The sequence below is a fragment of the Melopsittacus undulatus genome, chromosome 1 (assembly GCF_012275295.1).
Source record: "Melopsittacus undulatus isolate bMelUnd1 chromosome 1, bMelUnd1.mat.Z, whole genome shotgun sequence".
Classification (NCBI taxonomy): domain Eukaryota; kingdom Metazoa; phylum Chordata; class Aves; order Psittaciformes; family Psittaculidae; genus Melopsittacus; species Melopsittacus undulatus.
The window spans coordinates 120,848,497-120,864,404 of NC_047527.1; the positions used below are offsets into that span (position 1 = coordinate 120,848,497).

General features: G+C 37.9%; 1 protein-coding gene across 2 annotated transcripts in view; it reads left to right on the forward strand.

The window, feature by feature from the left end:
- The window catches only part of CDK14 (cyclin dependent kinase 14), a 318,203-nt gene that overhangs the window by 106,652 nt on the left and 195,643 nt on the right, over nucleotides 1–15,908 (forward strand). The window lies entirely within an intron of this gene.

Below are 15,908 nucleotides of genomic sequence, written 5' to 3' on the forward strand. Positions count from 1 at the left end.
TCACACCACTGATACAGGCTCAGCTGAAGTTGGTAGTGAACTAAAGAGATGAGACTGGTATGGCTTTTGAGGGATGTTTTAAAACTGAGCTGACTATCTTGGCATAATTCCCATGGTGGGATGAGCAAGGAAGAACATCTCTCACAGGATCCACTGCATGGCCCTGTGTGGGAAGTGTGCAGCTTCATGGCCATCGCAGCTGCAGTTCCAGTAGCTGCAGCTCCCTTGTCCCCCACTCATGCCTCTGTTCCTGCAGCCATCTATATGCTGTATGTCTGTCTGTACAATGAGCTTGCTTTGGGCAGATTGGGAAAAAAAAAAGCCACGTTTCATGTGATTGACACCCTGAAGTTAGAAACCTTTAAAGTACTGTGGATTTCCATCCCAAGGTTGTGCATTTTAAAGGGGCTCTTTCACAAAGGAGGGAAAACCGTGGGTGGCCAATTTATGAAGGAATTTCAGCAGTTCTTCTGTACTGCTTTGTTTGAGTAACAATTATTGAATGACCTGACACATTTATTCATAACGGTATATATTTTATCTGTGAGCTGTCTGTCCCCGCAGCTGTGCTGCGATAACGAGGTGTGCAGAGGGTTATTGGTGCAGCTTTCAATGTTTGCAATACTGAGCTCAAGGCATAACAGCCTGTGTTTCAAATATGTTTATTGTTCTCCAGGATTTTAGATGATATGGTAATGACTTAATAAGAAAATAGTAGATATTGCTTCATTGTGCCTTTTCAGTGACACTTAAAAGGATTTTTAATGTGAGCTTGGTCTAGATGAAAGTCTATAGCGTTATAGCTGTCAAACGCAGTATATTGTGTTTTCCTTCATGAATGGTTTATTGTGTGAACTCAGTATAAATAAGTATTCATTAGGAGCAAAACCAGAGATTTTCCAGTTGATATTTTTAGATTACAAAGGCACACTAGCATGAAAATATTTTTCACACTGTCATTGGGGAAGTTTTCCTTGTAGCTGTGACTACAGGACTGTGGTTGAAGCCTGTTAAAATTCTCGTACTTTAATATTAGTAGAATAAAACTCTTGTATAGAAAAGCTCTTAAAGTTATTAATTAATATATGTTTTCCTAAGCATGTGATGTCTGACTGATTTTGGTAGGACTGTGTGCATCCATTGTATTTCTAAGGATTCATCTAGGCTAGGATTAGATCCAGAGAGTATTAGGCTGAATGAGAAGACTTTTTCTTGATTTTCGGTTAGGTGAGATCAAACTCAGGTTGTAGGTTGTATGTTTGTGGGGTTTGTTTGGTAAAGTAATCCTGTCTCCTAGGTAATGGAATGCAATTCAGATCTGTGGAAGCTATTTGTAGAAGTACAGTCTTGTATGCTGTGTATCATGAAGAAGACTGACATGCATAATATGTAAGATGGGAAGGGGAAGAATATGTATCTAATTAAGCTTTGTCTTTTCTGTTGTTTGCTTTGATTTTGTGAGAAACAAATATTAGTGTGAGAAAAGTAAGCTACAAATGTAGCTTCAGAAGGTAATCTCAGTGATGATGTGCCAGACACATATAATCTGACAGTAATGTTACAAATGTGGACCTACTAGTGGGATCTGAGGAAGCTGTTGCTTTCCTCATAGTAGCATCTAATACATCTTGGACATGCTGGGTTTTGTAATGCAGCCATGGCTGATCTCAGCTGCATGGGTGGGGGGAGAAAAAAAAGAAAAAAGAGCTTGTATAAGGTCTTGAAGTTATCTGGTAAGTTTGGTATGGAAAAACAGTAAGAATGGGACACTCTGTTAAGCAGGCTTTGTTGATCACTGTTGGCTGACTGGGGACTTCGGCCCTAGAATTTAGACTGGGACAGTTAGAACAAGGACAAATACTGCTGAAGATGAGATCAACTTCTAATTTCAGTTATCTGAGGAGTTGTGTTGCCTTAATAAAAAAAGTGCATGTATCGTGTCATGAGCCAGAGGTCTGTTGGAGGGTGTTTCTTTCCAAAGTCTTTCATAAGGGAGAAATCACACAGGTTTTGACTTTGACTTATTCCTTGTTTTCTGATTTTCCATCAATGCAAGGCAAAGTCAGGCAGAAGTCTAGTTATTTGTAAATTAAAACTGCTGTAAGTAAATTGTTTAACATTTCTCATAGCTCCTTGGTTAAAGCAGTGAGAGAAAACAGCATTCATGCACTGTGCTCCTAATAGCGATGCTGTGTGATGTTAATTAGGGGGGAGATACAGGCTGAAATCTTAAGCAGTGGTCATGCTGAGGGAATTTTGTAGCTGTCTCTATACAGGGAAGCATATTGTTGCTGTTGTGAAAGCCACAGAATGAAGCTCAAAGGAAAACAAAGCTACAAAGAAAATAGACTAAGAGAATTAGAAAATGCAGGATATAAATGTGGAGTATGTGACTGTGGAAAAAAGCACTAACTTGGTTAAAGAAAAATGGATGGAAAAGTAAAAGAAAGAAAAGATATAGCTATAAATCCCCCAGTAAAGCTGTGTAAGAGAAAATCACAGTTAATTTTAATGACCAGGGGAGGTTTAGCTGAAGTAATTACTTATGAAGTAATTCTGATTTTGCAGAAGATGTGGGTTTGTGTCTTCTACTATTTATCAAAGTTATATAGGTTGAATCAAAGTAAGTAAATGCAGCTTATTTGTCAGTGCTACTGAGCTGTTTATTGAATTTCTTGAACAAAATTTACAAGTAGCTTGTGATAAATGTTCTTTCAACTTGGTCTGAATCAGTTGTACCAACTTACTGATACTTTCATTTAGTGGCATGCAGTTTACAGGATGTTTCGCTCTGAATTTAACTCACTTAGTCTGGGATAATCTAATTTACCTTTGAAGAGCCTGATAAAGAAAAGAAAAAGGGAAAAAAGAGAAAAAAGTGATTTAATGTATATACCTGGGTGGGTTAAATCTATATGATTTTCAGATCATATATATATCAGTGGGGCAAGCCACCATGTTACTGTTGCATTCTGAAGGTGCCTGTAACTGTGATAGCTGAGACACTATGGAGTCCAAAAGTCATTTACAGACTATTTTCTCATTTAAACTCTATAGAATAGAGAATAGCAAATGATTTGTTTTCTGTCTTAGTGTAGTTGTGGTTTATCCTTTTACTGTAATTCTCGTTATCAGAGATGCTTCAGCAGAAGGCTTGAAGTGTTATTAAATCCACTGCAGCCAGCAGAAAAGTTCACTGACCTTAACTTTTATCTTTGATGTTTCATTCCCCTAATTTCCTGTAATATCATACACTCATCTAGGCTAAATTCTGAAGTGTGCGGTACATTCTAATTCTGGAAACAGCTTGATTTACAATTCTGCCTTTATCTTATTTGATTTCTGAATAATAGTATTCCTTATATCCATCATGGCAAAGATTTTGCTTTTTGGGTATGTATGTAGACAAACATTCCTTGATTTTATCACTGCCTTGCTTGTGAGGTTAACTTGCTTACTGTGTGCCTTTCTTGGGTAGTAAAATTATTTCTTCCCCATCCTAGTTGTGAAAACTCTTTTGTACTTTGTTTTCATTTTCCACCCTTGGAAATACCACCAATCCTTTGCTCTGCTTAATTTGATTTACTATTAGTAATAAAACTATTCCAGTGTTTTACTATAGGGTAGTGTTTCATTTCCCATAGGCCTAAACAATGTTTCAAAGCATCATCCAAACCAGGCATGTTTTGTAGATATTTTTGTACTTTAAATTTCACAATAAGGCATCTTCTAGTATATTTCAGTCTTTTTATTAATTTTTGTATTTACATCTTGTAATTAATTTGTATTGGTACCTGTTTGTGTTTTGAATTTACAAGTGTTCAGGTCAGAGACTGTCTCTACACCTTTGGCTTGACAGTTGGACAAATAATAATTTTCCGTCTGCTCCAGTGTTGAAGGCTGTTACCTTAATTCTGCATATGGACAGCAGAATGCAAAAAATTGCACATGAATGCTTTGCAAACTGCCAGCTGTCTTGCCTTATAAAATTACAAAGAACACAGTGTTTGCTTAATGAATTTCTTCTACTTGAATTTTTGAAGAGCAGTTCAGCACACATACTTAGTAAGTTGGTTTTGTGACTTGGGAGAAAGCTTAAGACATTTGAGGGCCAGGATGGAGCAGGGAGGAGAGATGCTTAATTCCTGGTCACAAAACATCTTCAAAAGTCTTCAGCGTTTCAGGCCTCTTCCATCCGTGTCTTGCTGTATGGGAGGAGGGAAGAAGAGAAACAAAAAATGAAAACCATAAAAGATCTTAGGAAAGAAATGTGAGCCCACTTTTACATGCCACAGACTGGACAGACTTTCTGAGGTTGGTTTCTGAGGCCTCCTCTTTTAAAGTTATTAGGCTGGAGGGATTAAACCTTCACAAAACTTTCATCTGTGAAACTGAAGCAGAGTAACAGCTAAGAAAAGATAATAGGGAAGATCAGTGGAGAGAGAGCTCTTACCTAAGTGAATGTGCAATTTATTGCACTGTGTTCCTAATGGGTGTACAATGGAAAATACTGCTTTGTAGTAACAATAATGCAAGTGATGTAAAGCAGCTGTGCTTCTGTATTACCAAAGAGAAATGGCACAGTGTGTACCCATCCCATCTAAGGAAGGGTTACAGGAAATTACATTTTTGCTCAGCAGATATAATTCTTATGATCTCATTGAATTATTACCTCAATTATTGCATGCACTTCCCAGCTCAGTGATTTTTGACTGATATATACCATAATGATCTTTACAACTTCAAGTCAACAAATGACCTCATGGCACTAGTTAGATGACTCATGGTGATAAGCCTCCTCCTATTCATTGTATTAGAATAGGTCTGGAAGGCTGTATGCTGTAGGTCAAGGGCACAGTGAAACAATATCTGACTATTTTTTTGTAAGAATCACTGCTGGTCTACTGGTGGAAAGTAAGCATGAAAACTGCAGTCGGAATCCCATCTTCGTCTGCTAGTAAAGAGTAAATTATTGTACCTTTTGGAAGGTGAATCATCCTCTTGCCAAAAAAACCCAACCCAAACAAAAAAAAACCACCCCAAACCAACCAACCAAGCAAACCCTATTCTTCCTTTTAGGGAGGTTTTATTATTATTGCTATTATTATTAAAATATTAAGGAGGCTTGACATCTGCTTTCTTTTGAGTGATAGGATGTTGGAGGGCTTTCACATTTCCTTCACAAAGTCCAGTCAAGAAATCTAAATTTCCATAACTGAAATGCCTAAAAGCATCATATGTGTCTAGTTCAAAAGGCCTCAGGGAACTTCAAGGAATTATGTTTAAGATTATGGAGATGTAACTATTCTGAGCATGCATGTCACATGAGTTACTACAGGGGGTTTGTGTCTTTATGTTTTTAGAGTCTGAGGATAAGTTAATTCTCCCCAGAAGCCAAATTGCTCTGGAGCATTTAAGTAAAAAAAGAAAAGGACAGTAGCTTGACTGTAGTTTGGGGAACATTTTCATTGCCTACAGAGTTGGCAGAACTGGTGCCTACTGCAGGCTAAATAGCTACAGCTCAATTAACTGTAAGGTCCCTGCAAAGCCCATGCAGCTTGTAGTCATAACAGCTTTGTTTTTCAGTGTTGTTAAAAATACAACACATGAGCCAAGAACCTCTGGGACACTTTGTCACTGGATATTTAAGGTCAAGAAGTATTCGAAAGAAAATAAACTCCGGCAATTTTAATTTCTTTGTCTAGTTTCTCTCTTTTATGGGCATGCTGCAGCCTTACCCAAACTGTATGCTTCTTCAAGACAGAAGAGGAACACAAGATTTCCAAATTAAGATATTTTGGGCTTCAAAGACTACAGTGTATTTGGAAAATATATTTTGATGTTACTGGGACCTTTCTTATGAAATTAAGCCAGTTTTTTAAATTTCCAAGACTTTGGGATGTTCCTTATTAAATACGCTGTCATGTCATAGAGAAGTGTACATTCATTCTTACTGAACATTAGTAATAGAAAAATTGCCTTTAATTCCATGAGGTTTTATGACTGAACATTTTTGATAGCTCAGATTTTCAACCATATTTTATTTGTTCTTTGTGTTTGTGTGCATTTGCGTAAGTACGAGAGAAGCATGCTAGATCCTTAGTAATGTGGAGCTTCAAAGCAGCAGGAGCTTTTGTCTTTATCCTGCTTTCCCTCCTGCTGTTCTTCCCAGCCCTGACTGGCTGCTGATTTTTTTTACTGGCAGTATTCATCTGCATTTCTCTGAAAGCAGTTGCACTGACAGGCCGAGAAATGGGTGAACTGAATTTCTGGTCATCTCAGATGGACATGGGACAGCTGATAGTTTTCCAATTTCAGATACAGTGTGAGTGGTTACTGTGATGTTACTGTATCCTGCTTTTCAGTGTCTCCAAATTGCACTGTTCTCCTTCCTCAGTTCATTTTGGTGAACCAAACAAAGGCTACTGTCCGTGTAGGCTACTCAGAAATGGTAGAGATTGGTAAGGTTCATCCCGCTTGTTTCTTTGTTCCTTGCTACTCATAGGCTGAGCACAGCTTTTCCTTGTTTTGTTTGCTTTGTTGTTTTTTTATTTTTAACCTCTAGCAAAGGAGTGGTTCTCACGATTATAAAACCCTCAGGACAGCTGGGATTACATAAATGCAACATAAATGATGGTGTTTCCCTTTGAGAATCCTGACATAAATTTTAACCTCTGTAATGAACTCCCATTGTGTGGGAAAAGTGTCATGCTTTTCTGAAGATTACAAGTGAAAATTCCAAATTATCCACCTTCATAAAGCTAAATATGTTCCACAGAATATTCTGTCTCCTCTGTCCTCCTCCCATTTCCCCTCCAATATTTTATCTGTAGCCTGCTGAGACAGAGCACAAGTGTACCAATTGCATCTTCATTCAGTACTTTCGATGTGCGAGCTCTGACCTTCTTCTGGCTTTTGTTCTTGGGCACAGTTCAAGCAAGAAAAGAATGGGGTGACACTTTGAGGATTTTTTTTTTCTTCTTTTAATATCATCATTTTGCCATCAGGAATCCTTTCCTCATCCTTGTTATCAGCATAATGCTAGACCTTTCAGACTCTGCCCTACTTCCACTGAAGTGTCTGTGCATCTTTGGTTTTCATGGAGGGTGCTGAATAAGGGATTTCACTCTAATTCCAACACTATAAGGTTACAAATCCATTATCTCGGGGGTGCTACTGAACCTTTCTCCATAAGGCATTTGCCTACAGTTTCCTCTGACCTGCGTTTCAGGGCTCTCTGACTTGGCTCTTGGCCTTCTGCTTTGAACATTTTCTTCTGCTCAAAAAAACATTTCTTCTTTTTGCTATTTAATGCAGGCGTTGGAACTGTTGCTGTAGAGATTCATCTGTTCTGCTGCTCTCAATGTCCCTTGTAGTATGACAGGAAGGGTAGAAAAAAGATGCCAATTAGCAAATACGGAGCATAAAGTGAAGGTGGTGAGCCTTTATTCGTGTACAACTATAACATATAACTAAAAGTTATATAGAACCCATGTGCAGCTCTCATGGCTTTCTTGTTTGAGTGGAAATTGGTGAGGGTCAGTCTTTTTATGCTATATGCAAATTTTACCTGCTCTTACCATCTACCATGCTACCACCATAAAAACTGGAGATGAGTTAATCCTGCTCCAAGTAGCATTAGTTTTTACCTGTGACCATATTATATTTGAGTGGATTGAATTGTTACACATAGTAATGGTTACATGAATGGAGATGCTAGCAAGTTAGGCTTAGTTATGCTAGCAAGTGACTTGCTTAGAGACCCTAAGTCACCCTTGCAAGCACAAATACCTTCCATGGCCACCTGGTGAAATAAAACTTTGATATCTGGTGTTGAGGCAAATAAATGTCTCTTGAACTTAGCCAATTCTACAAAATATTTTTTCTTTGTTAATCTCCGTTTTATGAAAGGCATAATCTAAGGAACAGTACCATATAGCATTCTGATTAAAGTGAGGACTTTAAATCTGCACAGTGACATTTGTCTTTGTCAAGATCTCTGAATGTTTTGTATGTGTTTTTTCCACTGCTGTGTCCTGGATTTTGAAAGTACCAGAGCAAGGTGACAACTCAGTGCTTGAACCAGTTCAGTCAGCTTGAGTTTCATCTGTAGTCTTTTTGCATGTATTAAACCTTTAGGTGACTGTTGTATCTCAGCAGAACTGGTTTCAACTTTGGGTAAATGCAAAACAAGGATGTGAGAAGGTTGTCTGTTGTCTGTTTTCCTAGTGTTGTATCTTTCCCCCTTGAAGGAGACACATCACTACATGTATTGAAGGGGTTGTGTGAGTGCATATGTATTTCGTATGTGCATGTGTTTCCTCAGTGTCTTTAAGACTTGACATAGAAAGCTGATTAACCCCAAACAACCAAATCCTTTGTGAAGAGTCACATACTGACTTTGGTCAACCCAGAGAATGTAATGTGAATTGGACATGTACCTACATCTAAAGAGAAAATGCCCCCCAGGAAAGATGTCTGGTTTTGTCAGAAATTGTGTCTGAGACATATGACTGTCTTCTTGCTGCTGAGTCCAGTCATCATTCATAAACACAACATCAGAACAGCTTTGTGTGTTTTAAGCACAGGAAGCTCATAAATGAATTATCCTCATTCTTCTGATATTTGTAATTTATTTAGAAATATGGTATGAAGCAGTCCTGTTTCTTCAGGCATGAATATAACAAGACATGCACATGCTACTGCTGGATCTACAACAGTACCTTTGCTTTCAATGCTTTTGTCTACAACCTAATAACTACTTTCCCTCTCCTTCCCCCTTTGAAAAAAACACAGCTAGTTTATTGCAAATTTGTTACTTCTTTATGAACAAGTCCTAAAGTAATCACCATCAGTCTCTTTCCATACACAAGATACTATTCTGTTTTAATATCTATATAAATCACTCCTGTATCAGAGAGAGAATGAACCTAATTTGCAAACAATGGGGCCATGCCTTCAGTAGAGGCTTGTTTGTTGAGACAGAGGCAGCCTGAAAGGACAAGGCTACTGCAGTATTTTGCTCTGCTGCCTTTTATTCGCATATTTTGTGTCAATGATCCAGTTCTTCCTTAAATATGTCATGTATTCAGGGAAGTGAAAAATCACAGTATAATAAAATGCTGTATTTAGATCATAGTACTTCGCTGAAGATTTTAAGCATGAATTGTTTCTAAACTTTGAAATACCTGGAAAATTTCAGTAGCCTGCATCTTTGTACTGGCATGAAATAGGGCAGCAGCCACTGTAATCAATAAGAAGCATGCACTAATAACTTTCTCATAGGAAAAAAAAATCAGTTATAGTTAAAACAGTGGGAAAACTGTTGGCAAATACAATTTACATTGAAATTATGTATATGAACAAAAAATCCAGTGCATTCTTTCTTCCCCCCCCCCCTCCGGTTTTTGTTTTCTGTTTCTTCAGTCTGGAGTCTACTTTGATCTACCTGCTGGCTGCTGTAGGCACAGTTGTCTGGGTCCAGCTGTTCCTCTGGGAGACAGCACTGCTCCTTTTCCTCTGTTTTTCCATAGCCTGAAGATTGTATTGCAAACACGTAACTTCAATTTTTTCATTTTTTGCTGGGAGAGGTGGGAGATTTATCATTCAGGAGTTGTAGGAAGCTGAAATACAAGCTTCATAATGGTATCTCTTCTTCACCCTAATGGGTGGAGCTACTGCTTTCATCAATATGAAGAGAGTAGTGTTTCAGAATTAGAAACTGACCTTTACTGTCTTCTTCAAAGCAACGAAAATGAATATCTGCATTATTTTACTTTGGAATGTTCCTCACAAGTAAGCAATATAAAAAATGAAGCCGGTAATGTATTGCATTTTTCTGCTGAGATGAAGGGGAGCTGGATGGTTCAGAGACTGGTAATAGGATATTGTGACCTTCCAACTCTGACCCATTTATTAAAATATGAGCCATGCCAGTGGAGTCCAGAAGTCATCACTATGGGATATGCAGCTGTAGAATCTGGAACTGTGTGTTTCTGATTTTTTTAAGGTCTGTGCTAATTGTCACAAACTTCCAAAGCTTCTCAGCTGGCAGCAGATTTAACTGGAGCTAATTGAAAAGGGAACTAAGAACAAAATGAATGGAGGAAGCCTTGTTAATAAGAATATTAGCTGTGCCAGATTTGGTGATTTCTATGCATTCTGATCTGATACAGCTTGTTGTCCTTGCTTTGTGAAGCTTGATTCCCTTAATCAGTGCAGAAGTGGTACTGACCAATTTTATTTGGCTGTTACTTCAGGATTTAGGAAGGGTTTAATGTGAACAAGGATTCTCTGGATTTTGTCTTGAGAAAATGCTCAAAACTTGCCCAGTCAATGACAGCTAATTTTAAGTATTTAACTTTTTGCTCTGGATCTGCTTGTGGAAGCTTCTAACACCCTGTAAGTAACTTAAGCTGAGAGTTAGCTCTTTGAAGCCCATCTTAGTTGTGCAGCTTAGGTAATTATATAACAAATATCCCCGTATGTCATTTAGTCATAATCATCACCTGGTTTTCTCTGAGCAGAAGCAATCAAGAAAGTCAAGAGGGTGGTAGGAATCTTGGTGTACCACCATGCTAGCTTCCCAGATAGGGTTGACAGCAATGCTGGTGTGCTGGCTTCCATCTGAAAACATCCTTCCTTCCCTCATATCTGTTAAAACTTGACAGGACAAAGTGGCCCAAGTTACTGTGATAGGTTAGATGCAACTGACGGAAAAAAGAAAAAAATCAAAACTGTACTTGCAGGGTAAAAAGAAAAGTTGTTAAGTAAATATATTTTGAATTTCTTGAAGCAGTCAGAATTGACCTACTTTTATGTGGTCCAATATTTCCAAAATTTTATAACTGGAAAAAAATGTGTAAAACTGGAAATGTGTACTTGGTACACATTTCTACTTACACATTTAAATATTTCCCTCTCAAATGGCAGGATAACACACACTCTCACTTCCCTTTCCCCCTGTTTCTTTGAAATCTAGGACTCACACTTGCTCTTTTGTGTGCTGTGAGGGCTTAAAAAATGTGTTTAATACTAGTGAGAACATTTTCATGCAGGCATTCAGTGGTTTGTGTGAGGGTTTTATTAAGAAAACAAGCAGACACAAACACCAAATATTCAATACGTTGAACTTGGACAAGATAAAAAATTGCTTTTGTTTCATTTCTGGTTTTCTCAGGATAGCAGTTTCTACATTGCCACTGGTAGGAAACTGCCAGTTTGTGAACGGGCGTCTAACGCAAAGCAAAACCCAGCAGGTCATAGGCCCCTTGAGAAAAAGCTGTCAAGAACTTGCACACTTTTCCAGGTTACTTTAGCTCAAATGTATTTGTGGCCCTAAAAGATATCTTTTCAATTTGCAGTTACATGTTTTCTCAGAAAGTCTTGGTTATAAAGCTGACATGGTTGAAATACTGGATTTGCATCAAGATTTTTAGCAGAATTAACATTTGAATCACTTGAGACCCTATTCACAAAGCAAAGGACTATTAGCATAATCAAAAATGCTTTATTTTGCATGCCAGTGGAGAAGCTAAGGATTGTAGCTGTGGCTCACAAACAAAATTCAAGTGACCGGTATTGATGGGTGTCTGTATGCTGCTGTCTCTCAGCCTTGCTTGCACAAATAAGTACAAATCTATATAAAGGTAAAAGAAAAGGTTTTGGAGCAATGTATAGTCTCCATTCAAAGCCTGATTAAACAGGCTTTGCTTAAGTTATCAGTGTTAAGGATTAGATGGACTTCCCTCTCTGCCAAATGTGGATGAGGGCTGGGGCATTTTTACAGCTGGATTGTTGTGAAAGGATGGATGTCTTTCTAAAAATATGCTTAGTAAAAATTTATGAGCTTGAAAATTGCTCCTTCTGTTGAGGAGGTCAAACTAAATAACCTGTAAGTGTATATAGCTTTGGATAATGGGTTCAAGACTTTTTTAACACCTGTCAGATTTCTGCCAGTAGTCCAAGAGGCTTATGAATGACATTAATAACCTTCCCATCTTGCATTCAGCCCATGCATTCACAGTTTTCATCCATTTTTATGGCTGTGGACAAGAAGGTAGAATGTCACATTTAGAGACTTTGTTTCTTTGCATGTGAATAACTCCTGATCAGAGTTCAAGAGAATGAAGCAAATTCTAACCTCTCTGAGGCAATAGGAAACTTTTGGATCTTAAAAAACCTCTTAAGTATCAGGGGATTTTATTATTGTCTTTTTTTCCTAGAATGAACTTCTGATGTGCTATTGCTGTTAAATCAAGTTCTTCGGGCTACAGTTATTGCAACTTTAGGTTATTTGAACTTAGAATCCGTTGTGATCTATCCTTTCACTTGCTAATGAATGTCAACTAATGCAATAAAAAATATCAAAGCATGATATGAAAATTTTAAACAGATTTTGTGACAGTTTCAAGTCTCAATTGACTTCCTTTTAGATGGATTGAATATATTTTTTGAATAAAGGATTTGGAACTTTTATTATTATTGCTATTTAGTTCTAATTACATTCATTTATTTAAAAATATACTACTTAAAAGTTTTAAATAAAAAAAATAAAATTAAGTTTAATTTAAATTAAAATCATGTTGGATAATAAATATGCTCCTGAAAAGAGAATCTATGTTTCTGAGACTTCAGCATCACAATGTGATCTCTTATTCTGGTGTGTGTTTGTTTGTTTACTTTAAATTATACTTCTGGAGTAAAAGCATTTCTCTGATGCATTTAGGTCTGAAAACTAGAATAGAAATTGTGTTAATCTCTATTCTTAGGGTTTGACGTTTCAAAATACTTCAGAGTCTAAGCACACCATTAAGAGTATGCCCCTTTCTGTACATTGCTTTGGAGCTGTCAGCAAAAAGGTTAGTTTTACTTTGGTTCAAACACCCAAGTTCTTTGCAGAAGTTGCTGAGTTTATGGTTGACCGAAACACATAAATTTAAAGTAATTCAGCTTCTCATTGATTTGTTTTGATTAAAGAGGCCATTAACCTTGTAAAGTCATTGACAGAATTATAAATCTGCATCTTTGAGACTTACGTAGAGAAGTTTATAAAAGTTCCTGGAGTGATCTGAAAGCAAAACTGTACAAAAGGACTAGGTTTTATTAACAGCACTTCTTAAAGCCCAACAAAATGCTGGAAAAATGCCAGCAGATAATTACACATTCTGTCATGGCAGTGAGTCTATGGCAGTTCCTATGATGTATAGCACTCACTGTATAGTCGGGATTAAAGATACCTTCAAGAAACGGATACCCACCTATAGTTTCTTAAATATAGTTTCTTAATATTTTATATATAACTTACTGTGGTCACACAGAACTTGGGGAATGTGTTTTACCGCCTCAGACCGGGTTTGTTTATCTGTGAAGATCTTGCCTGTTTGTTCCAAATGTTATCAGGTTGTCATATATAAGCATCCTAACCAGCTGGGCAAGTGGCATTTTGATGGGCCTGTTGAAGTCTGTGATCTGTCATCACTGGAATGCTGAGCCCTAATTAGAAATAAATGAGTAGTGTTCCTGTGCCTATTTCATGGACTGATCTTTCTTTTTTCTGTTTGGGAACATTTCTGTTCTGCTTACATGGGGCTGATGCTATTTGAAATATTGAACTGAGGTGGGAATTTAGGGAGGATGTTTAGCCTTGTGAGTGTTAGCACTTTGGCTGCCACAATTTTAATATGCATATCTGAACTGGAATGTGCTCTTGGACTTTTGGATGTAATCAGTTCTTGATTTTTATCCAAAGTTTTCTGGCATGTATTAGAACAGTGATTTAGTATTTCTCATTTAGTAAGTTCCAGAGGTTCAGTTTACTGCTACAAAGTGCCTGATGTAACATACACACTAACTAGCCATGTTGATGAAGGAAGGAAGTTCATTAATATCTATGGGTACTTGCTTCTATCCTATTTCTTGTAACTTTTTTCAGGTCAGACTGTGTTCCCTTGTCAGAAAAACTCAGTCCACAATATCTGGTGGCTTTGTTGAAGTCATTCATTGATTTACTTTGGATGAAGTGATAGTGAGCAGCACATGACTAGTAAAAAGCTCCAAGGACTTAATAGTGCTTGAGCTGTGTTTTCCTGCATGTTAAAATGTTCTTACTTTGGTTTTGACCTTTTGCAGTATGTCAAAATACTGTTGCAGGTAAACTTGCTTCAAGAGTTGCTTGGAAAAGGCTTATTTAGAGCAACATGCATTCCAAAGACTTTCAGAGGTTCAGACTGCTTCAAAGCAGTGTGGTGGTGTTGTATTCTTGAACCATCGTCCTATGTGCATAGCGTCATTGTTGCTTACACTGAACTTCTGTGCAGTTGCACAGCAGCGAGGAATCTTGTGTCTATGTTGAGCAAGCTTGTTTGGGTTCAGTTGGTGACATGTTTTGAGTCTCCTCTTTGACCACTTGATACAGGTACATTTACAAGGAGATCATATCCAGTATCTTTGTGATGTTCAGGTCGTGCATTGGCAGCATACTGGCATACTGGTACACGGAGTAGTCTAGTCTAATCTGTGCTTGGTCAAATCAAATGAACAGCTAAAGCCTGATTTTTCTCATCGCTTGCTTTTTTGCAAATACAAGGAAGGTCATCAGCTGGAGCTGCTGTTACACTTACTGATTCAGACACACAACCTGTTACTGTTTTATTTGCTTTAGCCTTTCTGAAAATGGAAGTTACAGAGAAATACAGTGGCCCAGGTACGTTGTAGTTCTCCTCCTAGATCCTGATGCTTGCTAAGGTGCCTGGTTTATTTTCTCTTCCATTCCTCCTCAGGGACAAAAAGCTTCATGTCTAGTGTTTGGTTAGCAAGTCACTTCTGTGTTCAGCTATAAAAATAAACAAGACAGATTTGAAAAGACCCACTGAAGAATTGTTTTTATCTCCAGGCTCATGTACTATCTGGGATGATGAACCAAGATTTAAGTGCTTGGGTTTCAGTTGTTTGTCTTGTCCCGAGCTTGTGAATAGTATTCAAGTCCCCTTAAACTGGCTTTTTATGTGGCAATTTTCATTGCGAAAACGTCAGCCCTATACCTCCCCCTGCTCTGTATTTAGTTGTGGGTTTTTTTCTGATATTGACGGTGTTAAAAGCTTTGCATGCATTATCCAGGCATTTTTGTCTCCCTTTTCCTCCTGTTTTCCCTCTAGCCTTCTTCTCTTTCTACTGTACCCTGTCAGCCTGGAAGAAGACTGCTCCACTGAAATGCTTGGCACTGTCTATGCTTGGGCAGTGGTAGAGAGAACTAGGAGAAAAGATGGTTAAGAACAGATGTTGGTGTGAAGATCTTGGGAAGAGGATTATAAAAGGATTACAACAGTGGGTCTGGTAAAATGTGGATTACAGAGGCCATTCAAAGGAGCACAAGGTGCAGAAAGCAGTAAAAGGAAGATGAGAAGAGTTGGTGACTTTGACTGGACTTAACCAGGATCCCGTGGGATGGAAATGGGGAGTCTGCTTGAACATGGCTAGTGTTTCCCACCTTTTATGTTATTAGTGGGGTTGAAGAGAGGTGGGAGCAGAAATTGAGCAAAGGACTTGGAAATGTGTTTGGCCAAGAACAGGTTTGGGATGTAATTTTTGGGAAACTGTCCAAAGAATTTTGCTGCTGACACTGTCCCATCTATAACTGATATTGGATTCCAGATTTCTTGGCTCGAACTACTAATGCTTCTGCCAAATATCTGAATGTTTAAGCGTGCTCAGGGGGGATAGATTCTCTGACAGATTTTAGCTGCTAAAGTGCAGCTTTAAAGGACAACTTTCCACTGACTAGATGTAAACTTTGACAAATTGAACAGATTTTCACAGAAACGAGAAAAAGCGTGTCCTTGACCTGAAGTGTACCTTTTGAAGGCCACCTTTCAGTGCAGAAGATCTGAGAACTGTTTGAAGAAAAGGTC